At 35.3% G+C, this 27,616-nt stretch overlaps 1 protein-coding gene and 1 long non-coding RNA gene across 6 annotated transcripts in view; both read left to right on the top strand.

Moving 5' to 3' along the window:
- Nucleotides 1-27,616, top strand: part of LOC133521915 (caskin-2) — a 439,796-nt gene that overhangs the window by 389,813 nt on the left and 22,367 nt on the right. The window lies entirely within an intron of this gene.
- Nucleotides 18,633-19,497, top strand: LOC133521933 (uncharacterized). The gene is made up of 2 exons (XR_009799962.1): nt 18,633-18,725; nt 18,909-19,497. It is a non-coding gene; the product is annotated as an uncharacterized LOC133521933 (long non-coding RNA).

Genomic DNA, 27,616 nt, shown 5'->3' with positions numbered 1-27,616 from the left:
TCGTTTAAAACAAATGAATTACCCCTTTTTAGGGTTCCGTAGCCAAATGGCATAAAACGGAACCCTTATAGTTTCGCCATGTCCGTCTGTCTGTCTGTCTGTCTGTCTGTCTGTCTGTCTGTCTGTCTGTCTGTCTGTCTGTCTGTCCGAGGCTTTGCTCCGTGGTCGTTAGTGCTAGAAAGCTGAAATTTGGCATGGATATATAAATCAATAAAACCGACAAAGTCGTACAATAAAATTTAAAAATTAAATTTTTTTTAGGGTACCTCCCCTACACGTAAAGTGGGGGTGAATTTTTTTTTTCGCTTCAACCCTAGAGTGTGGGGTATCGTTGGAAAGGTCTTTCAAAACTAATAGGGGTTTTCAAGAAACATTTTTTGATAAAGTGAATATATTCGGAGATAATCGCTCCGAAAGAAAAAAAAAATGTGTCCCCCCCCCTCTAACTTTTGAACCATAGGTCCAAAAAATATGAAAAAAATCGTGGAAGTAGAGCTTAAGAAAGACATTAAACGAAAACTATAGCAGACATGATCAGTTTAGCTGTTTTTGAGTTATCGCAAAAAGTTTTCCCTTCATAGTAAAAAGACTTACTTTAATTAGGTACTGATTATGCAAATTTGCCTATTTGTTTAACTCGGGTGAAAGGTACCGTTTCATCCCTTGGTTAACAATTTACTATACTTTAAGCTCCAGTTTAGCTTATTGTGACGGAAGAGTAACTACGGAACCCTACACTGAGCGTGGCCCGACATGCTCTTGGCCGGTTTTTATGATATGCAATCGACAGTTAGCACTTTTTTGTAAGGTGCATTGGCTGCGGTGACTTCGAAAGTGAGGTAATTTTGAAAATATAATATATATATATAAATTATTTATTCACGACCAACTTGGATCATTATGTGTTAGTGACAATTTTTATCTTAATGCTAATGTTAATATATACATATGTATGATGAAAATGATGGCAACTACATGCCTATAAAACCAGAAGCACTTCATGCTTTAGTAACACGCTGCTGCAGCGCTTACTAAGGCATCTTGCTTACTGTTGCTATAGTAGAAAATGCTTCTAGTTTAGCAGATATTTGCTATTTTCAAAATAATCCCGCTTTCGAAATTAGGCACCTCGGCTCGGATTATATTAGGTATGAAAAGTTGCCGCCGCCGCCGTTTACTGCTAACTCCCCCGCTTCTACTCTGTGCCTTTAGTTATTATAAACGAACTGTATTTTTAAGCTACCTACCTCATTGCCCTTTTTCATGCTATTTCGAATATTTTATTTAATAACTTTGTAATGATGTTTCGATATATGTTTGGACAAAATCGCTTGAAGTCGTGATTATAAAACCCCAATACGAGTCGAGTTGATGAATTTGCTTAAATAATGATAAACAGTGTTTTTTGTTATTTGCTTTATTTTGTTTTTTTCTTTTGTTTACAACCATCATTTGCTTTGCGAATCATATGAAACCCTTGGAATGATGTTTTAAAAGAAATGCTTTTGCTTATATGTCAAACATGGCGTTCAAGTAAGTAAGTAAGTAAATATTATTTATTGTGCACCATACATTTAAAAATAGACAGGAAATGAAAAAACACGTAAAAGTTAGAGTTCAAATGAAGTATTCTTCTTTATTTAAGGTACACTGAGTTCTGGTCCTTCGAAAGCAGCTCCTCGCTGAGCACTGAGCAGACGCGGGATCCCTGGATCGCGGATATCACTGTTATTGAATTGTTATTATTAACAAAAAAAATTAATCGATGAGTTCGATCAAAAATAACATTACGCATTCCATAAGCAATTTTCATGTTGTTGATAGCGTTTGTATTTTTTTAAATAAAATAATGCTGCGTTTTAGACCTATATTTGTGATTTTATTCTATCGAGCGAAAGTTGTTTAATTAGGTTTCGAATCGATGAAGTTTCTAGAGAAAGAAGATTGCTATTTGTATTTTTTTGCAACCGTATATCATCTAAGAGACCGCTATGAGTTTTCAAAAACTCTGGTGTCTGAACCCACTGCTCCTCAAGATGCAACCGGGGAAGAGCTAAGGCGAGATCACTAATTAGACATCGCCGTATACGAATGATTTGTGGGTTGTGGGCCCTCACCAATTATTACACGTCAGGCGGCATTCACATTAGATGCGGATCTGCCGATCCGTTGTGTGAGCGAGGCAGCGCTACAGCCGAACCTTTCGGCCGTGCTGAAACTTTCAACCTTGCAATTTTGTGATCGCATTCTAATTAGTATTTCTTAATTAGAAATGGCGTAGTTCGACATACTCGAAATATTGGTTTTTCGCTGTTCATATGTCTGAAATGAAAGACCACCGACAATTTATTCAACGATTTTAACACGTCAAAACCGAACTTTCGATTTCGGTTTCGGCAAAAAACCCGATTTCAGTCGGACACTAAGCGATGTCCTTTAATCCGCATCAGTGTGATAACCGCATCACGTCCATTATGACTTATGAGGAATGACACCTAACCAGTTGCTGGACAACTAAAAAGTTCCAACGCGTTGAAAAAGAAACACTGTAATGATGGTTTACGATTGCAATATATTTAGATGGCGTTTTTATTCGTGTCTTCAATAGCTTGCACGTGCTTGCTGATTAAGATTTACAACAATATTTAAGAAATCCAGTTTATGTTCATCATGGTCATTAGTCAATCAGAGACTTATTTTACCTTTATATTCTCTGAACAATTACAACTAGATTCACCTCTTCTCTCTGTAGGATAAAGACCCTGAGCGATTATTTATTCATCTCAATTTTTCAATAACAATTTTTTTGCCCTCTTCAGTACAACAGAGGTTAACCTTATGTTCTTGACCACTGCACACGTGTGAAAGGATATTTTAATAGATTTTTTAAAATCTCAATTATCTTATTTAAAATTCGAACTCGCAAAGACAATCGACACACCGGATGTGCTAAGATGCTTGCATCGACACCAACCCGCTAAACCAGTTGGGCCGGTCCCATCTTTCATTCTTTAACGTTGGCATTGACATTGCCAACTTTATTGGACCCCTTCTTTTATGAGTTCGGAAAAAGTAGGTACTTACTATTGGTGTAATAAGTATAGTTAGGGCTACTAATGTGCTGACGAAAAGTATCCAAAATTGCTTAAATATCACATTGAAAAGTTTCGGGATCTTCTCATACTTTTGTACGGGGATCGAAATTTTCCTGTTTCAAAATAAATGTTACCTTAATTTCGTATCAGGAGGCACGGTAGTGCCTCCGCCAAGACTAGCAAATCGAAGCGCAAGGGCACTAGGGCACTACCTACCTTTTCTCGAAACGCTTCGTCGTTTTTTTGATCTTGGATAACTTGGGTTTGGTTTATACCGGATAAACAAAATTCTCGGGATATAATATCAAATGTGGACTTATTAAGCATAAAAATTTTCAATAGTTCTTGTAGTAACGAAACGCATAAACCAAGCCACATATTTTAACTAAGGAGTAGAGTTTGTGAAGTTAGGGCTTCTGGCGTTAGAAGCTTGGCTCTACAAGAGATCTGATAACTTTTTGATTCGCAGTTGACAGTGCGAGCCTTATGGTCTCGTCTTGGCTACATTTTACATGAATATGTTTTTGATGGGATGATATTTTCCGAGAAACTTTAAAACTGTTTTGAATAAAATTGTGACTCTACTTCGCCTAACAATTCAAAATGACATCTAACTGAGTTGATGTGATGTCGTTTTAAGCCTTATCTATCTATCTACGTGTATTAGCGCGGGCGAGACGCTCGATAAATAAATAACATGATTATTAATATATTTCTGATATCAGTGTAGGTACGTTCGGATTGGCGTAAGTCGATTATAATGTGAACATTGAAAACAACTGTACTTAAAAAAGCACCGGTGATCCTATAATGGTTTTATAGAGTTATATAGACTTGTCTATACAGTTATACGACTTGATAATAATTGAACATTTTGAGGCAATACTATGCTAATATCGATTTTATATTCTTGATGCTGATATAAGTTTGTAGGAACGAAGTTTAAAAAGTTGTCTATGGCCTTATTTTATTGCAATATTATCTACACAGATAAACATAGTTTGCACCTGTAGAATACGGTAAAAGTTGTCACACATCTTTTGTCGCTTTCAGATGATTAGTACTATACACCAATCCGCAATTCTTAGAACATTTATTTTTCGTAATTAAACATAAACTTCAGTAAGTTCTTCGCATTGACAACTAACTACACACATTACACATATTGTGTATGAATGTCAGAATGCGTAAGGGACAACCACCATACAAATAATTCATTATTTTCGTAAATTTATCCATAAGTTCAATTACAGACTACTAGAGAAAACAGACAACTTTCCCTCTACGATTCAAGTAACATATGCATTGTCTACCAAGATGTACACTGTTGATATGACAATTACATTCCCGGATAATCGAACAAGCCCGAGTGCGGTAAGGCCGTTAATAACGTCGCGTCAGTCGGCCGATAACATTTGTTCACATGGGGCTGCATTCTGAAATCAACGTTGAATACTAATATAATATGAAAGAATCCAAAGTAATACTAATATGAAACGAATATGAATATGATCAATATGTGTTACGTAATGTAAATTATTAGACCGTAAGAGAATAATAAGCTGCCAATGTTAATTGCATTTTAAGCTAAGAAATATTACTTACAGTAATTCGATTTACGATATTCAAATATCTCTGAAAAACAAATTCATGTGATATGACCTCATTTCGAGTATCAGTCGAGATGACGTTATATTCGAAATGAAATGCCCATTGCAAACAGTGTGATCACCGGACTGGCGATCATAACATGCTGGTCCTGAACTCATCATAAAGAGTTTATAATATTTGTAGATAAAGCAGTGTATGTCACTGTAAATAATTAAGCATTTAAATACACGTGTGATCCTATTATGAACCACAGTTCGTTCGTTTCATAAACAATCACTCGTATTTTAAAGCCTTTCATTATGTAGCAGCAGTTGCATAAACTACTACATATTGTTTTAATTCGATGCGCCAATAAAAAATACGGGTTGCCTTTGCCTACCAACAAGTGATACAATTTTTATACACGAAATTCACATTTGAAAATAAGACCCCAGGCATTATACGTGGGTGTAAAATGACGCTTATTGGGTAGCTGAGAGACGGCGGAATTAGGGGTAGTTCTGCACTTTCGCTAATAGGATTGGGACATCTGTTACTTGGTAAGTGGACGGTGGGGTTTTCCTTGGACGTCGGAAATAACTTGAGAAGTTAAATATTATGCTACTGTACTGTGCATACCTGCCTGCTACCTAGTCTTAAACTTTTGTTTCATTATCTGTTTATTTTTAAGTTTTTTTACTTACTTTATTACCTGTGATAAATTGTATAGACATCACCAGTAAACTGGTAAATCTATATTCTCCGCGCAATAAATACTTACCAATTGTATTCACTGGTGGTACTGCTTCAATTCTAAAAAAGAAGTAGAATAATTGACGTTTATCACTGAAAAAATCGTTACTTAGTTTAAACTAAGTAACGATGAACGATGAGGTTAACCTCATAGAAACCATTCAAGTGAGCGATTATTATTTATTGATTTATTAGGTACTAGAAAATACTAAGACTAATAATATAATTAAACAACCATATACCCTTTTAGCACCATTTTATAGCGGCACTATTACATTAAATCGTCCCGGTACTGTTTTCGTAATGCAAAATTGCATCTAGCAAGCGTTGTGTCGATCCGGTTATTCGATTAGCCGATAGCTCCTGACCCTAGCGCCATCTAGGTATGTAACTATGTACCAACAATGCCCTTTTGTGTTTAGTTGGTCTTGTGAGGGGACAGTCGGGACAGTGCAAGGATAGCTAATACGACTTTATAGTAGGATATCATTTATTATCACGTGATATATGGATATCTCAATGTTGTTGCGTAGTGTTCATAATTTTGACATGTCCCATCACAAACTACTAAGTTTTATATTGATTAGCAAATATTTTACAATGCGATTATTTTAGAAAGGTTATTGAAAGTAATTAAGGTAAAATCCCTCAGTATATTAGGTACATTAAACTAAGATATTTCTGATATATCTTAAATATGACTACGGGTGTATCTATCCTATTTGCGGAAAGTCCCTGTTCTGCACTACAGCCACAACACTGCACCCGTTATATTACGGTATGACGATATTATAAGTACATATTTATTCACCTTACGATTCTTTGACGTCAAACAAGCCTTGCTGTACAGTGACGTCCAAGATACGTTAACACTTTTACATCTTATTCCTTTGTGATAAGACGATAATTGTAAACATACCTTTAACGTCGACCGCACAGCAAACAGACCAGCGAGATATAGCAGGCTCATAGATAATTGCACAAATAGACCTATTCAACGGACCACACGTGTCCGAATGGCTCGGATTACTGTCCATGGTTCCCTACTAGAGATTATAGAGGTAATGTATACTCGATTTTGCTAGTCTGTGGTATCGGATTTCAAAGTCGCTTTATTTTTAGTAAGGTAAAGTGCAGACGTGTTTGAATTTCTTATTGCGTTATGCGCCTTCTCCCACGGTCATATTTGAGCTGAAAGTGATTTGCGATGTGAGCATTTTCTTTATTTGACAAAAGTTTCTTGAATACCGACATTATTTCACGCAATGAATTTACTCGTTTAAAAGTTAAGTATATGGTTTTAGAAAATCAAGACTTACGAGATATTAAGTAAGATAACGAATGTATTCTGCGAATAGATACTTTAAGCTTGTTAATACACGTTGCCATGTTACCAATCATTTATTCTGTCAGCTGTCTTCTTACACTCCCCTTTCTGGGGGGCGTGAGGTGGCCATATCCGGGCTAGGCCCTTTTTGGCGGCTTCTGTCGCGGGCTGTAGTGACAGCCCGGTCTGAGCCAACGTATAGGGTGCTGGCTTTATTACGCTCTTATTTCTTCTGGTTGGCCATCATGGCTTGGATGAAGGTCATGTTGGCCAATCTGCGGCTTTGTGGGTCCGAGGGGTCCGGTGGTGGCACGAGCTCGCGCATTTGGGCTCGTGGCCGGCGGGCATCAGGGTTATTTATTTTGTTACATGACATTCTCTTATATAGGCCTCTATCAAAAACTATCGTTATCTAGTTTGCGTCGGAACAGCGACATCATTGGGATCATTTCAACAACAAACTAAACATACTCCGCATACATCGGCTCGAACAAAGCTCTTTTTAAATAAAGTTACTCATATTACTCATGTAAAGTTTTTAACTTTTCTTACAACTTTCTTATTGCAAAGGGAGTGGGCAAAAACGTGTGTCTAAAAGCGTATAAAAAAGTAAATACATGAAATCATCTGTAGTATGCCTAAAATGTGTAAAGTAGTGTAAATGTGATGAAATTTAGATATTGCTTCTTTGCCAAGTCTGACATCATTCCAAAGACGCGCTGACTACAAAAACCCGGTTTGCGACTTGTGAGTCAATACGGAAAGTATCTTCGGAAAATTGTTCTTATTTGCCGGTAACATTTTTGACCGCAAATGTCAGTGTCATTTTGCAACAACACTACAGTGACCATTTTGGAGCTACGTAGCTTCAACTTCAAGAAAAGAGCGTACCTCCTCCCATGTATAAATAATTCTAGTAAGTCCACGTACAGTTTTATTTTTTTTAATCATAATCCTGGTAAGGGCATTTATTTGTGTGATGAGCATGAATATTTGTTCCTGAGTCATGGGTGTTTTCTATGTATTTAAGTATTTATATATTATACAATATATATATCGTTGTCTAAGTACCCACAACACAAGCCTTATTGAGCTTACTGTGGGACTTAGTCAATTTGTGTAATAATTTCCCTTAATATTTATTTATTTATTTTAATTTATTTAATAATATATTCAAGTCTCCTGGCAGAGGCTAATAATAAAGTTTTTTACTTTAAAAACTTCGTAATGAACTAAATTCCGTCCATAAGCCTATAAACTAGTGTTAGGTGCCTACTTACCCCCTTTTTATTACAAGCTTTTATTTAACTTGCCTTGTTAATATGTGCGTTTGTAGTTAGTGTGGGTCAAATCTTGGTAGCTAAATTTGACCCACTATCCGATTTCCGATTGAACTGAAAATTTGCATAAGTCGAGTAACAATTATGCAATATTATGGTATCATCGAGCTGATCTGATGACTGAGACAGGAGGTGGCCATAGGAACTCTGTGATTAAACAACGCAACCTAAATGTGTTTGGAGTTTTTAGAATTGTCTCGATGAGTATTAGTGGCCTGTGGTAAGAAAAGTACAGTCAGCGAGAAAAGCTTGTACTAAAAATGAAATTTTTGACAAAAACTTGTTCATTTTGTAATCACTTCACTATATAGTCGCATGACTTAAAATCGAAGTAGGAATTTATGACATATTACATGACTCCGCCGCGCAATTTTTTTTATTATATAAACCGGTCCTATGTTTGTTCTTTCTTATATCTTTAATTTGCATTAAATATATACATATAATATATAAATATAGTTTGCGTCGTGTATAACCGGCTTTACTTCTTAAAGCTCTACGCTTTATAGTCGACATCGGACAAATGACAAAGTCCAGTAGACCGTTTTCACGCTATTGAGAATAAAATATCGATGCAACAAATTGCAAAACCCATTTCGCGTATTTATTCATAATATCGTGCGAAGCGCCAGAGATTCGTATATGATAAAGACTATAGATCTCAATGCTCTAATTTTTTAGACTGCACCTAGGGTTGCCATATGTCAGGATTTCCCCTAATATGGGATTATTGTAACCTCAACTAATTAATAGAATCAGCATTTACTATGTCCGTATTAATTTAAACAAAAATATTAATTTGCTAATCCACGAAATAACGTGCTAGTCAATCAGTGCTATGCTAACCCGTTAAGTATACTTATTTGCGTATGTTTGCATGCAAGTAATTTTCCCACCCTACCACCGCTTAATTAACTACTAGAAGCTATTTTTAAAAGTTTGGAGTTGGGCAGAGGATAGGGAAGGTTTTGGCTTGGAGATATGATATGGGGCCACTTGGAGTATTTCGTACGGCCACCGGCCAGCGCGATTACCGTTACGACAGCTATGAAATCTGTAAAAAGTAAAAACAGTAAGTGCATATGCCTCGCTATCTACATCATAGATAAGGAATCAACGTCTTTATTACTTAGTAGTCTATAGAAGAACTTATACTAATGGCTGTGAATAACGTTAGTGCTGTACCGGTATCGATATCGGTAGTTTATCGGTATTTACATGTTATTAGACCATTATCGCGTGTCAGAGGCTATCTCGGCAACAGGTAGCTTTGTAAGCATAATCTCAACTCTGGTAAACAAGGTGAGAATTTGTAATCGAAACACCAATAATATATAAGCTTTAGAGTAGATTGCACATAGATAAGTACTAATATCAATTTAGATATCGAATGATAACGTCCACTTTATTGAAATGCATCTACTGTTCGTTTAGCATAACTACTACAAAGATTATCTTAATTTATTAGCTTAATGTACTGTTAATTCAGCTTGAATTAAGATCTACTATCTCATTAGATCAACGTTGTAATTCTCACGAATTTCAGATAAATCTACCTGTCGAATTTCCATAAGCTGAAAATGAGGTTGAAAGACAAATTCGGAATGTCAGCATACCGATTGCAGAAATTCAATATAGTAAATAAGTATTAAAGGTTTCGGAACGTATTAAATCTATCTAGTCTATGCCCCAGCATGGCTCGGACAATGACACATTCATCTCAGATTAAAATCTGCTCGGGACAAATAGGTTTACTTACCATTTATCGCATGGAATCATAACATTTAACTTAAAATTTATCGAACATTGTTAACTGAGTAACGAATTGTGCCCGTATCGAAATGTATGGGAGGCGAACAAACTTGCTAAATGTCAAGAACTTACGGCGTGATAAATCTCCGTCGGGTTTTCATGGAACGCGAGGTTGTTTCGTTATGGTAACCGACGCTGAAGAATACGTCTTAAATCTACCCCAAGTAAAGCTTAAAAACTCATTTTACCTATTTTTAAGTCTTATTTATAAACAAGCTAACGGAAAACACTAAACTAAATCATAAATCTGACGTCTAATGATAATTCCCGCTCTCCGATTAAAATGGCGGCGCACCAAAAAGCACGTCCGTTTTTTTTTTTCTCGGACAATGACACCAAACTCCAAACTGTAACGCCCGGCGGCACGCGCGCTTTCTCCACACGTCGCATTGGGCGCCAAAATTCCTAACCTATGAATCGAGACAAGTTCATTTCACTTCTTGTTAGCATTTATTATGCCCAGTTTAGAGACCGCTACTTTTAATTGTAAGGTAGTAAGATTTTACTTTCTTTTAGCTAACACAGTATATAACTGATAACTGTGTTAATTATTCTGCGCGAAGCAAATACAACATGAAACGGTAGGAAAGTACTTATGAAGTGTTCATTCATTTTGCTTTAAAATAGGGTAAATTTTGTGATTTCAAAAATTCTCCGATGTAAAATTATCGTGAAATTTATAAAAAAGTCAGGGCAAGCAAGACGTGTTTGAAGAGCGCATTTCCTAGCGAATACACAACTTGCTTTCTTAGAAACATAAAACAGTTAACTTATTTGAAATACATGCAAATATCCACCTACCACATTCTCTTTACAAATAACAGGAATTGCATTCACTGATTACACGCATTCCGATGTTTATCTCGTTCTGTGCAAGCACTTGAATATCAAGAGAAATGTTAATCTTTTGTTAGGTAAACACAGCATTCATCAATCGTTGTTTGTATTCATTCAAAATGTCTCTTGATGTTTGTATGAAGTAGGGATGTTGTTCATTCGATTAATTTTTTAGAAAACAATTTTCTGTACTTTTCAATTAATCGATTCTTTAAATTGTCATACCATAATTTTTGACTGTGTATCAAGTAAGTGCAAATCAATCGATAAAAAATAACAATCGATTTTCAGCCGTACTCTTTTAATTATATGTATTGCATAGAGATGTGACCCTCTGACCATGTGGTCGCGTCTCTATAGCAAGACCAGCAAATGGCGATGGCGACAGCGTTAATTTGTTCCCAATAGTGTGAATAAATTTCGCTTAGTGTGTGTAAATTAATGAAATAAATAAAATACAAATTACTTACGTGTTGCTTTAACTGAATTTTTCTCTTCTGCATTACATGCTGAATAGTGTTTATCGGTACAATATTCCATAGCATATTGTTGGCAATAATATCGTTGAATAAGTACGAGCAGAAATAACAACATATTGGTCAATAACAAATTTGTAACCGATTTCCTAAAGGCCATGCGCCGAATATAGCGAATCTACGTAGGCAGATCATAAAATATTGAGATTACTTTAAATTAGTTTTAAGTTTTTCAGTAGGTGTTTCTGTTAACCCAATTTTATTTACGATTTCCGGTTGTATTACCTGGCATTGGCACTTAAAAAGTCATTAATAAAACTCTATCTATGTGGATATATATAACTTCGTTAATAAAACCTAAAGTACAGTAAAACCCCCGGGTTTTACCCAATAGCCCGCTAGCGTTATAACCCGCTATAACCGCGAAAATCGAACTTCGTCTATTGTGGTCATTTTTCTCTTCACTCTAATTAGGTCTTAGTAAGAGTAAAAGAGAAAGAGCCCCACAATTTGCGAATTTCGGTTTTCGCGGTAGGCCCTCCGGTTATGAAGATTCTGAAGGTCAATGCGTATTAACCGTGATTTTTAAGACGAGGCAGGCCTAAAAATATACAGTTTAATGGCGCATTACACGGGAATTCGTATAAACGGGTTAAACGTATTAAGCGGGTTATACTGTATATGTAACTGCGAGAGAGACTAATGTTTGACGTAAAAGCGAACATGCGACTAGTGCTGGATATAACTAAGTGTTAAAATCTATCTTTTAGTGTTTACGACAAACTGCCCCACACGCATCCGATTAACAATCGTAATCGTGACATCCCTAGAGCCTACTGTTCTGCCGCGCTAAAACAAAAGGTCTTAAGTCTCTTATATTTGCTATGCAATTACGTCATTTAGTGGTAATACGATAGACCAACCATTACGATTAATGCGTCGTCTTGACCCACTGCCGAGTCACGATCCGATCACTGTTAATTCTATCACTTACGAGTCCGATCACTAAAAGAGAACCAATAAATGTGATCTTCCTTCACGTAGAGTTTAGAAGGATTTTGAGGTTATACATATACTGGTTGTTTATGGCCTGTGTTTAGAAAGTTATAGGAATATTGGAACTGATTTGAGACACGCATGCGCCTCGCTATTATGTTACATGTCTATTTATCCGTCATAATTCATTTGTCTTATACGTTATTCATGAAGCTCTTTATTCAAATAACTGACTATAGGAAACGGGAGCGTAACATTTGGGCCGCGACCGCGAAACTATAGACGGAAACCAAATTGACGACCGAGCTCGTAAAACTTCTCATTCACGCTCGCGTGGTCGAATGTAGGGTGAGGGAGATAGAGATATGACCCCGGTCGTCAGTTTGGTTTGCGTCTACCATAATACCTTAATGCATGACGGTTGTTGGATCTTATGTCTTGGTAATAAGGTTTACGAATTATCAGTGAACAGTGTGGACGATGGTACAAAATTCTGTCATTCTAAAATATTAACGAAAAATTCGCTTTTGCTTTCTTTCTCACTTTGACATGTTTAACTAAAACTAATATGTTGACTATCTGCCTATCTTTAGAACCATACCCAACTAGCAAAGTAGTCATATAAGATTGAGCTTATTCAGCTAATAAATCATATAAAAGTCATGTAGACGTGAATTATACAGCACATGTCGTATAAAGCCAGCTTATGCAGCTTTTTAGTTACTCAGCATATCAGTCATGTAAGCAAGTCGAGTAAACGTTTACTCGTCTTGATTATATGACTAATAAGTCATATAAGAAATGCTGAATAAGTCACTTTTTTACGTGGCTTATATGACTATTTAGTCGAGTAACAGTGACTTATATATCTGACTTACGACATGTCAAGTGCAGTCGAGTAAAAGCAATGTAGTTTGCTATTATATGACATCATGTAACTTATACAGCACAATAGCTATATATGTTACATGCTGTCATATTGTAACCTGTAAATCTATGAAATGTACCCGGCTGGTTACAGAATACATAGGGATGTACTAAAGGAAAGAAAACACAAGAGTTCACTTGATAGTCGTTTTATTTCTTCTTTCAAAACTCCTACATACCCTAAAAATTCAACTTCTAGCTCAGACTGCTAACGGTAGAGCTGTTGGTTCATTAATATCTGTATTCTTACACTATAGGATAAATCACCAACAAACTAGTTGTTTAATTAAATTTTATTCTGGTAATTATTATATGAAAAGTTACACCTAAGCATTAAATTTGGCAAGCAACACTGTCCATCAGACCTCAGTAAACCTTGATTATGATATTAAAATTATTCATTATAAATGTGACAAAAGCAAAAGGTTACCGATCTATGACAATGACAAAACTTGTTCTACAAGTAAACTATGAGCTTCTCAAGGGCTACCTAAGGGTTTTCTAAGGGTTTCCAAAGAATTTCCTAAGGTTTTTAAAGGGCCAACACATACCTGCTGCCACAGACGATGTTTATTCCTCCGAATTAACTCCTCTGCATTCCGCCTGACGAACAAGACAGACGACAGAAAAAGTCTGCTGCAGTCAAAAATAGCATTTGGGTTGGAACTCGTAACAATGGCCGTGAAGGCGTCCCGAACTGGACGAAGAGAAGACCCGTCTCTTACATCAGCCTGCCACGCTCAAGGGCACGCTCCTCTTTCCTCAGCAACTTGGCAAAGGAAAGCAACATTTGCCTCGACCTATTAAAATCTGGAAAGAATAAATAACTTAGTCTTCCGAATTTGGATTAAGCTGTTTTGCAATGAAAACACTTTGTGAGAATTGCTTACCCAGAAACCAAAATCTGAATCTCCGGAACTATATACTCGTATGGCGACAATAAATTTCCACGCTGAGTTTTATAAATATCTATTTTAATTTTTGTAACAATCAGTATTCTGACACAAACCAATGCCGTCTTTTCTTCTCCTTCTTTTTTTCCCTACATTTCAAATTTAGTGCTCTTTTCAGCCAGAACTGTGTGTTGTCAGTCCAATTGTGCTACCTTTTAAAACATGTAGGTTTCATTACCTAACGACACAATATCCAGAAAGAAATGCTGAAATACAACTATTTATATTTGTAACTAAACTAATTAAATTAAATCATGTTTCATATTTCAAAAAAAATATAACACTAAGAGAAATAAAAAAACAACGAAGTTACGCTAACACCACTAGATGGCGCTATGTGACAATACCCCCCTTCCAACAAGAAGGTTCACTAGTTTCAAACACCATATTATAGTGAACTTGCCTGTCCTCAGGCACGATTAACCTTAAAACTAACAATAAACCTACCAAACTAACCATGTATATTCACAGATGACTGCCTTGAAATAAATTCAAAACTTGCGACGACAAAATCAAGCAAAACCATCAACCAACAAAGTCAACCCTACTTGATTCCAAAACAACCTGCCGCGCGAAACTCTTCATCAAAGTAAATATGAAATAAACGACTTACCAAACTGTACAACTTGACAGTTGTTAATGCAAACCTAACCATTAACAAAACTACTACCAACTACCAAATGAAATTTTATATAAACCTAAACTTAAATGCAACCAACGGTTGACGATAACCAAATCTCTGTCTCTTACCCAAAGTAAGATAAACAATTGTCATAAAAGTACATTGTTGTAAAACTTGGCAGTTTTATCAATTCTCCAATCAGAACAAAATATCTAACCAACAACCTGATAAAAAAAATGTTAGATTAACCCCAAACCAGACTGTCTCAACACAACTTCTATATAAATTCCGCCAATACATAAATCCTTTCATACAATACCCACTTCATACAATCATCATACTTACTACCAGTAATATTTCCTTTTAAATATTACTGTTGCAACTTTCACTTTTGTGTTTGCATATTAAAACTATGAAAACGCAACGAGAGAATTAAATTGTTTGTGACAGTTCAAGCTTTAAAATCTTTGACATGCCAAGAGCCAAGTGGATGACCATCCATGGCCTCCAGCTCGTAAACTAATGGTGATAAAACTTTGGTGATCTTACACTGCACAAACTTTGGAGCTAACTTCGCCATTTTAAACTTTTGTGCGTCACTTTGTGTATAATTCGTTTTCCAAACAATATCACCCACCTTAAAACTAGCATGTCTACGTCTTAAGTTATAATGTGAAGCATTCTTTGCATGAGCATTTAATAAATACTTTCTAACCTCCTCAAATATATCTTTTAAACACCCAAATTCACCAGCATACTCCTCTCTTGGTATATCAAGAGAATAATTGGCTTGAGTATCCTTGTAAAAATTACCGTTAATGACAGGTTCTCTAGCGTGGACCAGAAAAAATGGTGAAAATCCAGTTGACTCATTCACTGCACTGTTTATGGCAAATTGTATTTCAAACAAGTGCTTATCCCAAGACCGATGATTATCTTGAACATAAGAAGCCACTGCTGTCATTATCGTTTTATTGTATCTCTCAACTAGGTTAACTTGTGGTGTATACCTAGGAGTATAATGATGTTTTGGAATATTGTAACGTTCTAGCAGCTTCCGGAACTCAGTTCCCGTAAATTGTGTACCATTATCAACAATTACGGTCTCTGGGACTCCATGTGCCAAAATAACGAAATTTTCAAAGTTCTTAGCGACAATTGCACTCGTAGCACGTCTCAAAGGAAACAAGAGTGTGAACTTTGAAAAACAACAAGTTACTACCAGTAAAAACGTAAATCCAGATTGAGACCGTGGCAAAGGTCCAACTAAATCAACCGAAACCGCCTGAAAAGGTCTACCACAAACTTTAGGTTTTCCCATTAACCCCAAAGTTCGCTTGGTGGAGTGTTTATAAGCAGAACAAGTATTACAGTCCTTGATGTAATTTTTAATCTCATCGAACATTCCTGGCCAATAAAACCGTAAACATATTCTCCTATGCGTCTTAAATACGCCTAAGTGTCCTGCAGTTGGCATCGAATGATATTCCTCGACTATTTTCCGTCTGTGTTCTTTCCTTACCACTTCCTTCCAATCAAACTCTGATGTTAAACTATATTTACCTTTACTGTAGCGGTACAGTTTTTGGTCTATGATTTGAAAATTTGGTACATTCGCAGGATGTTCTTGACATGTTTTGAAAATTTTATCATACCATACATCTTCTACTGTATCTTGTTGAGTCGTGTTAATAACATTAACCGACAAGAGTCTTGACAATGCATCAGGAACCACATTGTCAGTGCCCTTCCTATGTTCTATCTCGAAGTTAAACTGAGACAATCTACACCCCCAACGTGCTAACCTGCCTGACGGATTTTCTAATTTTAAAAACCACTTTAATGATGCATGATCCGTGATAACCTTAAATTTGCTTGTGCCTAAATAAGCCTGAAATTTTTCCACTGCAAATATCACTGCTAACGCCTCTCTTTCTGTAGCGCTATAGTTCATCTCAGCTTTGTTTAGCGACCTGCTGACATAAGCTATAGGGTGATCTTTACCCTCTATTTCTTGTGATAGCATACCACCAAGGCCATAAGCAGATGCGTCACAGTGAACAGCAAAAGGCTTCTCAAAGTCCGGCACAGCTAATATTGGTGCTGACACAAGTGCTTCCTTCAACTTAATGAACGATTGCTCCGCTTCATCCGACCAACTAAATTTAAGCTCATTTTTTCCCCTTTTAACTGTTAATCTGTTCAATGGGGCAGCAATTGTCGAAAAATTACGAATAAACCGTCTGTACCACGAGCAAGTGCCGAGAAATACTTTAACATCACGAGCTGATGACGGAGTACGAAAGTTCAAGATAGAAGACACCTTATCAGGATCGGTCCGCAACCCATTTTCGTCGACCACATAACCTAAATACTTCAATGAGCTTCGGAAAAAATTACATTTTTTACGATTTATAGTTAAATTTGCTAACTTTAATTTTTCAAGAACTCGATTCAAAAGTAACAAATGTGTATCGAAATCTGATGAACAAATAACAATATCATCAATATAACAAAGACCTTACCATTCTCTACATCTGAACAAAAATTTTGATGAAAAAGCATATCCATTAACCGTTGCTGCCTCGCAGGTGCCCCGCAAATGCCAAAAGGCATAACCTTAAATTTAAAGGCCCCCCTGCCAACAACATTGAAGGTGGTTTTATCTTGAGAATCTTTATTCAATGGTATTTGCCAAAAACTTGATGATAAATCCAAAGATGATAAAAATCTTGCCTCCTTAAGGCTATCTAAAATTTGTGGTATATATGGAATAGCATATGAATCAGCCTTAGTAACAGAGTTTAATCTCCGACAATCCAAACAAAACCTCCAGTCACCATTTGATTTCTTAACTAAAATGACCGGATTATTCCAAGGACTTTCAGTAGCAGTTACCACATCAAGCTCAAGCATTCTATCCAATTCTTTATTTAAAGCAACTCTTTTTTCTGGCGAAAGAGGATACTGCTTAGCCTTGATTGGTAAGGCATCGCCTGTGTCTATCACGTGTTCAATTAAAGTCGTCCTACCCAAACCTTTGTTTTCCGCTGAAATGTCTTCAAATCTCTTAATTACTGACAATGCTAATTCCCTTTGAAACGGCATTAAATTATCAAATGATGTTAGCGTGTGAATTTGTTTTTCATCAATTTGATAACTATAAAATGTTTTTGGAGCTTTCCTGTAATCAATATTACTAAAAATTTCAGGCGCTAGCCTATACGCTTTCCAAAAATCACAACCGAAAATTACATCTGAAACTATTGATGGTACGACATGAAACTTAATTATATGAGTTACATTATTAAAAGTGACCGGTAAATAAATTACCCCTAACGAATCTACTTTAAATCCGTCAGCAACTGTGCAAGAAACTTGATTTTTTTTAACCAAATTAAATCCGAGCTTTTCAAAATAAGTGTGAGATGAATTTCCTAACAAAGAAACGCAAGCTCCAGAATCTAACAATCCTATAACCTGTTGTTTCCCTACACTTACTTGAAGATAAGGCCTAATATCGTCCTCATTAGTAGCAAATAAGACTGTGGCAATTGATCCGTAGCTGTAATATTTTTCAATCGCCGCCAAAACCTGCATGTTTTGCGTGCTATTGTCACAGTCGTCCACTAGTTTTTTTGGTCCTTGTTCTTCATTTGAGAACAATCCGCTTTAAAATGATCGTCTTTACCGCACTTAAAACAACCACGTTGAATACATTTTTTAAAATTATGATTTGATTTCCCGCAATTAAAACAAACCTTCCTAGTATTCGAACGTACCTCGCCTCCGTTTGACTTTGACATATCTGACGTAGACGTCTGTGAACTCTGTGGTACATCATTGGATGCGTTATTTGACATTTGTTTTCCTTCAAATTTGTACTCATTATTACCGAAAGAATGACTAATGCAATTAGATGGATCTGATTGACTAAAAGAAGAAACAGCCGAAACTCCTGACTGTGTTTTCTTTTGTGGTTTATACAAGAATTCAGGTGAGATAACTGCATAATTATTCTTCTGTGGTTCTTTAAAGTTTAAACAACGCTGCCTAGTAACTTCAATAATCCTACATTTTTCCTGCAATTCCTTTATTGAACTGATATCCACCAAGGCTAACTGTTGAGTGTAAAACGGACGTATATTCCTTTGTAAAATATCCAATTTTTCTTTTTCAGATAAAGGCGTACTCAGCCTATTAAACATTCCTGACATTAATGCAAAATAAAGATGAAGTGGCTCATCTTCTCCTTGCGTACGAACACGAATCTCATTTGCTAACCTATAATCATACTCCGGATCCTGAAAATCACTTAACAACAATACTGCAAGTTCTTGCCAAGATGACACCTTATTCCTGTTTGCACGGAACCATATAAGAGCCTGATCCGAGAACAACCTGGCTGCAGAGTACAAAAGTTTGGAATCTGTAACTCCATCAGCCTGCTGAAGATCTTGAACATTTTCCAAAAAAGTCTTCGGATCTGTGTGTCCATTGAACTTGAGATTCCATTTTAAAATACTTTTATGACCACGATCCGACTCTGACACAACTTGTTCTTCCACAACATTACCAGAAGAACCTTCACCTGTCGTTAACAAAGAAGTCACCTTACCGACGTTATCAAACTTATTCAAAAAACTGTCAAGTGTTTGTTTACTTGCCTTTATTTGTGTTTGTGTACCTGTATCCTCTGGTCGAACCCTAGAAATTCTGTGAAATAAGTGATAAGCCAATGCTTTTGCCTTAATAAAAGTGTAATTTTCTCTTGATTGTTCATACTTTTTCCATAAATTATCCAAATCTAATAATTTAGCCGCTATTATTTTAGATTCAGTGGCCGGGTCAAGTTCTGTTTCCACTATGGAATCAGATGGACAGTCTTTTAATAAACTTTTAAGTTGTTTTTTAAGCAAGTCCACTGTAGAAGCCGGAGATTCTGACCTAATTTCAACTTCATAAATAAGATCCTCCTTGCACAAAGGATTAACTGAAATCTCTCTCTTCTCCATTATGAAAAGTTAACCAACAAACTGTACACTGCTAAATGTGTATATTATCAAATGTTAAAAAAAAACAATAATTCCAAATGTCAATATTTACCTACTGAATTATTTTGCTTCAAACAACCCTACTATTTTCAATGGAGAAAATTATCAATTTGAATTATTTGTAAAATTGGTGGTTTAAACTTCACAAAATATATTAATTGAATGTATCACTTAATTTCAATTAAATTTCACAGTATTTTTTTTTTACATACAGATTAAATTCATATTTTGCACATACACACACAAATTATGTTTAGTATTTTATATTGCCTACCAAACAAGGTGAACCGTTTTACTGATCAGAATATTATAGAATCACTTCAACAATTACACATAAAGAAATAAAAACATTGATTGGCAACAATTGGTTCTATTTATAAATATACTCAAATACTACTGTGTTGGCCCTGTCTACAACTATAGAATATAATAGATACTTTGAAAAATGTCTTGTTTGCCACTTTAATACTTAAAATTGATGGTTTATCCTTAGAAATTGAATTTTAAAATACAGATTCCTTGTGGGCGCCAATTATGTAACCTGTAAATCTATGAAATGTACCCGGCTGGTTACATAATACATAGGGATGTACTAAAGGAAAGAAAACACAAGAGTTCACTTGATAGTCGTTTTATTTCTTCTTTCAAAACTCCTACATACCCTAAAAATTCAACTTCTAGCTCAGACTGCTAACGGTAGAGCTGTTGGTTCATTAATATCTGTATTCTTACACTATAGGATAAATCACCAACAAACTAGTTGTTTAATTAAATTTTATTCTGGTAATTATTATATGAAAAGTTACACCTAAGCATTAAATTTGGCAAGCAACACTGTCCATCAGACCTCAGTAAACCTTGATTATGATATTAAAATTATTCATTATAAATGTGACAAAAGCAAAAGGTTACCGATCTATGACAATGACAAAACTTGTTCTACAAGTAAACTATGAGCTTCTCAAGGGCTACCTAAGGGTTTTCTAAGGGTTTCCAAAGAATTTCCTAAGGTTTTTAAAGGGCCAACACATACCTGCTGCCACAGACGATGTTTATTCCTCCGAATTAACTCCTCTGCATTCCGCCTGACGAACAAGACAGACGACAGAAAAAGTCTGCTGCAGTCAAAAATAGCATTTGGGTTGGAACTCGTAACAATGGCCGTGAAGGCGTCCCGAACTGGACGAAGAGAAGACCCGTCTCTTACATCAGCCTGCCACGCTCAAGGGCACGCTCCTCTTTCCTCAGCAACTTGGCAAAGGAAAGCAACATTTGCCTCGACCTATTAAAATCTGGAAAGAATAAATAACTTAGTCTTCCGAATTTGGATTAAGCTGTTTTGCAATGAAAACACTTTGTGAGAATTGCTTACCCAGAAACCAAAATCTGAATCTCCGGAACTATATACTCGTATGGCGACAATAAATTTCCACGCTGAGTTTTATAAATATCTATTTTAATTTTTGTAACAATCAGTATTCTGACACAAACCAATGCCGTCTTTTCTTCTCCTTCTTTTTTTCCCTACATTTCAAATTTAGTGCTCTTTTCAGCCAGAACTGTGTGTTGTCAGTCCAATTGTGCTACCTTTTAAAACATTTAGGTTTCATTACCTAACGACACAATATCCAGAAAGAAATGCTGAAATACAACTATTTATATTTGTAACTAAACTAATTAAATTAAATCATGTTTCATATTTCAAAAAAAATATAACACTAAGAGAAATAAAAAAAACAACGAAGTTACGCTAACACCACTAGATGGCGCTATGTGACAATATAAACGCGAATTATAGAACATGTTATATATGAGTATCTTATTCAGCGATTTAGATATTGCTGAATAACTTACCTCTACCTGATGCTCATGTGACTATTTGGTCGAGTAATGACATTTTATATGCCTTTATTGGAGCAGAATTAAACGTAGTCGAGTAAATGATACAACTTTGCTATTATACCACTATTTAGTATAAATGCTACCTTTTTATGACTGTTATAGCTCTTAAACATCATTTAAAGACATCCGACACGTTGTTTGGATATAAACATTTAGTATATGAAAATGGATTGGATTAAATGGAAAAACATGAAAAAGACCGGTGGATACAAAGGGACTTAGTCAATTTGTGTAATAATGCCCTATAATATTAAATATCCGATACGACCAAAAGAAGTAAAATGTAGAAAAGTGTAATCTCATCATCTAATAAATGTATATTGTTAAAATAAAGCGTTAAAAAGGAATAAAAGGACTTGATGCCATCTCTAGAAGCTATTTTCCTCCAAAGATTATCCGACATCTGACATTGGATCGGATAGTGTAAAAGCGCTTTTAGAATTACACGTTTATAAAAAGTAACATCAAAAGTAATAAAGCGAGAACAAATAAAAATTGAATCTTATTTCCAATCAAGTTTTGATCATTTCAGTTAATTGTGTTTTGTATTCGTAATTCTATGGACATTAAGAGTAGCATGATCCATCCAATCAAAGTGTATATTAAACACTTTAAACAGTAATTAATGTCTAGTGGCCTTCTTAAACCATGACTAAGTGTATTAACTGTGAAAATAGATAAAACAAATACATAAATTTCAGTACATGACATTAATGGGATCGATAAATAATTATCGTAAACTTAGCATATACTATATCATTTTGACGAAAATGTATGCAAACCTATATAGTTATAGTAAAAAAGAACCTAAAGCTTTAGATATAAATCTGAAAATCCAAAGTAAACTTGTTCTAAATACGATTTTGTGAGAATTATTTCCTAATATTTTAACTGTGTAATTCGTTACCTACGAAAACCGGGTTTTTATAGCTTGCCACAAAGTGATTAAGCTTTATTAGCAACTAATCAATTAATTAATTGGATATCAGTAATAAAATTTATTAACTAAAATCTGGACATTGCTAAAAGATGTATGAAATATTTTCATCAATGCGAGATAAAATAATTTCGGTACGTATATTATGCTTGATAACTAGCGGTGGACTGTGGACTGTATAAAGTAAGATCTGTACCCCTAGTGTAAATTTAATCGACATCATAACGTGACGAACGCGTTTGCGTTAAGTGTCATTTTGTATAGGATTTTGAGTTTACAAAACGTCCCGCTTGGCGCGCTCTTTCTAAATCCAATACAAAATGAGACTAAACGCAAACGCGTACGTCACGTTTCGAAATCGAATTTATTTACACTAGGGGTACAGATGATGAAAACACGTATTAGAAATTAATTATTTTAATAAATATGATCACAATAAATATTAGGCACAATTCTATAAGTGGCAACGGCAGACTGACACATGACATGGAATCACAAAACTAGAAGTATCAATATTTGAAATAGGAGTACAAAAGAGGTCGCAGTCGCCAACAATGCTTTTCAATTCACATGCTCTGAAAGTTGGTCATTGTTGTTCTGTGCAGTATGCAGAAAGTGATACTTTTCTGCACTAGAGCATTTTACATTCCAAGTACGTTTTAATTTGGTTTTTAGTGGATTTATTGAACAGTTTCAATTCTGATATTTAACTCTCCATAAATAATGACACTTTTACCTAAATTGACAATTGTAAGGACTCTTAAGAAGTACTATGTAAGTTTATAATTAGTCATGTTTTTTTATACAGATGTATTGTACTTTCCTCGTATTTGAAATGAAAAGTGTGTAACTCCATTTCATCCCTTGGTTAACACTATCTCTCTACTATTTAAACGTGTATAATAAATAATTTTAATTTGTTTTTCTTCCTTTACAGGTAAGTTCAACGAATGAAGGCTGTCAGAATCAAAGATCTGTAAAGTAAAAAGTAGTTTAATTATTTAAAAATATGAAATGCACAGCCCCTTCTTGTTATCCAAGACACCGCTCTTGTGTCTTCTGATTCTGCTTGCTTGCTTGTTTAAAAAGGTCAAACTATAATTACCTACATTTGTTTATAAACTATACAATAATTTATATATCCATATTCACGTGCAATCTACTTTCTCTAGAGGAAAGCCACTATTTTCCGCTAAAAACCACCAAAACAACTCGAACAGGCATGCCAGCCTGAAAAAAAACCTTTTAACACAAATTCCTGCGTAAAGAATAAAAAATGTAATTAAACCGGCGGACGGTTCATTAAACGGTGAGGTAATTAGCAATTTTGTAAATGGCCTTATTCATTAATTTGTCCCGCGGCGAATAAATGAGGAACACAACCGTGGCGCCACCTAGTGGCGCTAATTTGGAACGTACGTGTCATGGTTAATGTTCATCATTTTGCATTGTGTGTTTAATGTTTTCTTTTTTTATTTAGTTTTCGAGCAGGTTTGTTTTATTCATGTTGATATAGTACCTACAGTAATTGGTATTATCGATATCCGCACCAGAGACACCTAGACTTAATAAAAATTTGCGTTCTTAATAAACCAACTGTAAGATTGACCGAAAAGTATCTTCAAGATTTTAGCTTATATTTTGTGCACTTATGTCACAATCACTCATTCATTCACTACCGTTTTCCAAATTAGTTCTTTCTGTAGCTGTATGAATAATTATTCAGCTTGACTGTAACTAACTTTTTCTTTCCCTGAGAAGACTTGATAACTAACTAGGCAATTGTAAGTTTCTTGCCGGTCCCATATTGGGATACCCTCCTACAATTTAGGAGGGATTTAAATCTTCTCGTGTCAGAGGTGTAAGGTTAGAGTCGGCGTAGCTTTATTTGACGTTCGCGCATTGTAATAATCCTAAATTAACTATCTTTATCTTTAAAAAAAAATAAAAAATATATATATTTAATATTTATAATTTTTTTTTTCTTTAAGGTGAAATATTGCAAACATTTTGCTTTCCTGGTCATATCTTGACACATGCTAAAAACAAACGTCGAGCGAGAGACGGATTTTTATCTACAAACGAGTACATATTAGCCTTGTGATGTTACTCTGTGACTCTTTACTCTTTAGGTCTTTCCGGGTTCAAATAGCAGTACGTGACTGATAAAATACTTATTATGGCGAAGTTTTAAGTATAAAAAAATATTTACATATGTTGATTAAATTTGTATCAAGCAGAAACGTCTAGTTCTATTCTGTTACATACCTTTGTTCAAAAACAAGTTACTGTTAAAAAATCTTTAGTGATAAACACTTTTATTTCTGACTGCACTTTTCATATGCATGTGTATGAAGTACTTTTCGATACCTTTCTAATGGGCCTAAAGTGGATGTTTTGTGTCCTGCATCATCAGATCAGCTATGGTTAACATATTATTTGAATTGTCATCGGAGTTACGGAAGTACTCTAAATTTCAACTGGATACTGGACCAGATATCAGGGAGTGGTTCAAGGTTAAATAACAAGATTTGAATCAAATACGCAGTGAAGCTAAACAAAAGTGTGTAACAACGAAAATTTTAACCTACTTACTCATTCCGTGACTACATTAGTTAAAAATCGGTATAATGTTTACATGTGAGGATTATTGTCAAAACTGCCCCTAATACTGGCTGACAACACTATCACGCCATTTACTGCCAAGCCTTAAAAAATAAACTTAACTTTCATAATTTTTCCGCTCATTAGGTATGCTTTTTATGAAAACAACCAGCATTTTATTAATTATTATTTGATGTTTACAAAAGGTTCACGGTAGATTTGTTACAAATTCTACATAATTGAGACCAGGCGGCCGACTTTGAATTTCGAGCGCTCGATTTCGTCACTCAAAAATCTGTGGAAATCGTCTAATTAATATTTTTGGAAAACGAGTATAGAAATTGGGAATCTAGTGGTATTGACCTGATTGACCACTCGTTTTCAATTCTAGTCGTAGAATTTAAATGCCTAGCAGTGGTGATACATTGAAGGGAGCCACATAAATCAAGCGCTCAAAATTAAAAAATCGACCCCCATTGTTTTCAATACAGCGGTTAAGGAAAAGTCGGAAAATAGAAGGAAATTGTCCTTCTTACTACAAAAACCAAGCTCTTAAGCATTTGGCGATGACACAAGTATCTGAATTATCATGAAAATATATTACGGCTAGGTCATATTGCAAACCGCAAAACTAGGATACTTCAAGGTAATGGGGTTGGCCGGTCGAAGTATTAAACAGATGGCGCCATCATAGCTTGCCCTGTCAATCCCTAGACTTGTGTCAAATTCTTGTTTTTTTTTTTTGGAATATTGTGACCTGGATTCCAGTACTTTAAGCCAAATCTCATAGAACAAAACTAGAGACAGGGGCAAGCTATGATGGCGCCATCTATGCAAACCTTTGACAGTTGCCAACCCCATTATGATGATATGACAAATATAATGATAATCTTAAAAAAAACTCTTAAAAAGAATTCCAAAGAATTATTCAGTGTCGTACGCAGATTAATTATCAATATGTCTTCAATAAAAGTAATAAATCAAATCCAACCATTCATCGAGTGCAGGTTCAAACATACTTCAGAATCATTCATAAATTGATATTAAAACGGCCGCAACAGAATTCCAAATTAATATCATTTACTTGAGGCTGATTCTGATTCCGCAATTATATATGGTTTTCATTTCGTTTTGACACGATCTTGAGTCATGTCATCAAGCATCACGCGCAACAATAGGTGCGATCGAAATGACTTATGAGATGGCCCCTGCGGGCTTAGGCAAGATGTTAATCGGACATCCGACAAATTCCAATCCGACAAAAGAAAAAAAATACCGAGATGACAAATGCTAAGAAAATTCACGCCATCATTTCCATACTTTATTTTACATTCGATTGGAGTTTTCTATCAACGATTGTTAATTAGCTATAGTTTGTTAAGTGCCTTGACTCGTATTGTAATATTATTAAAGGTTAGATTTGACAAATCTGCGCGTCATCGTGGATGACAAGAACTACGAGTACAGTAGGGTTAAGATGGTCGGTACTCTATCATTTACCATGCCTGTCACGTTCTAACAAGTATGTAAGTGCGAAAGTAACGGGCATAGTGACAAGTGATAATAATGGAAAGCCACCGCAGGCAATAATTATTTGCAATGCGCGAGGACCAATTAGTATCAACCGCTAACTCTGATTGGTACGGTCAAGGTCATATCAAAATAAGATAACCTTATCAAATTGTTAAAACGGAATCGGCCTTCTCTTATTTCATTTCTCAGAAGCAATTAGAGATGAAACGAGGGTCTTCGCTTCTTCGAAAATAACCTTGTTACAGAACCGATAACTGCCTCAAGTTACTTTAGTGCTATTGAATTATATGCCTTAACGCTTTGTAATAAGGACGTGGGATTGCGTAGGGGCGGTAAAGTTGTCCTTTACTAATGAAAGATTATACGTAGTAATGTTACATTGCTTTCGACTAGACTGACATTATTTGATCTTCGTATTGTGAGACGTGCTGCGTTCTACGTAATTCATATGAGGAGAAATACCTCTACAAATGTTTAGTATCGTTTTTCAAATTAGTTAAAAGTGTCTTGTATGCACTTATGCAGACATTCAGTATGGAATTAATCAATTTCATTACTTATACATTAGTCTATATTAAAACAACTAAAGTTATACAAAATACAGAAATTACATATAGTATTTCTAATTAACATAAAATTTGTTAAAAAAGGGAGTTCTTGGCGTTGTCACAGACATATTTGCATGCCTTGTTTTATCGGAATGGCAGGAGATAAAATTACAGATAGTTACATAACGGGTATCCTTCACTAAAGTGAAATCTCTCATTTTCTCCAATAAAGTAAAATCTCTTGTTTTCTTCAAGCTTGCCATGCTCCGAGCCAGTCAGAACATTATATTAGAAAGTCATCAAAAATTCA

Source organism: Cydia pomonella, chromosome 10 (genome assembly GCF_033807575.1).
Source record: "Cydia pomonella isolate Wapato2018A chromosome 10, ilCydPomo1, whole genome shotgun sequence".
NCBI lineage: Eukaryota > Metazoa > Arthropoda > Insecta > Lepidoptera > Tortricidae > Cydia > Cydia pomonella.
Note: the sequence above shows the minus strand (reverse complement) of the source record. Positions and strands in the feature narration are given on the sequence as shown.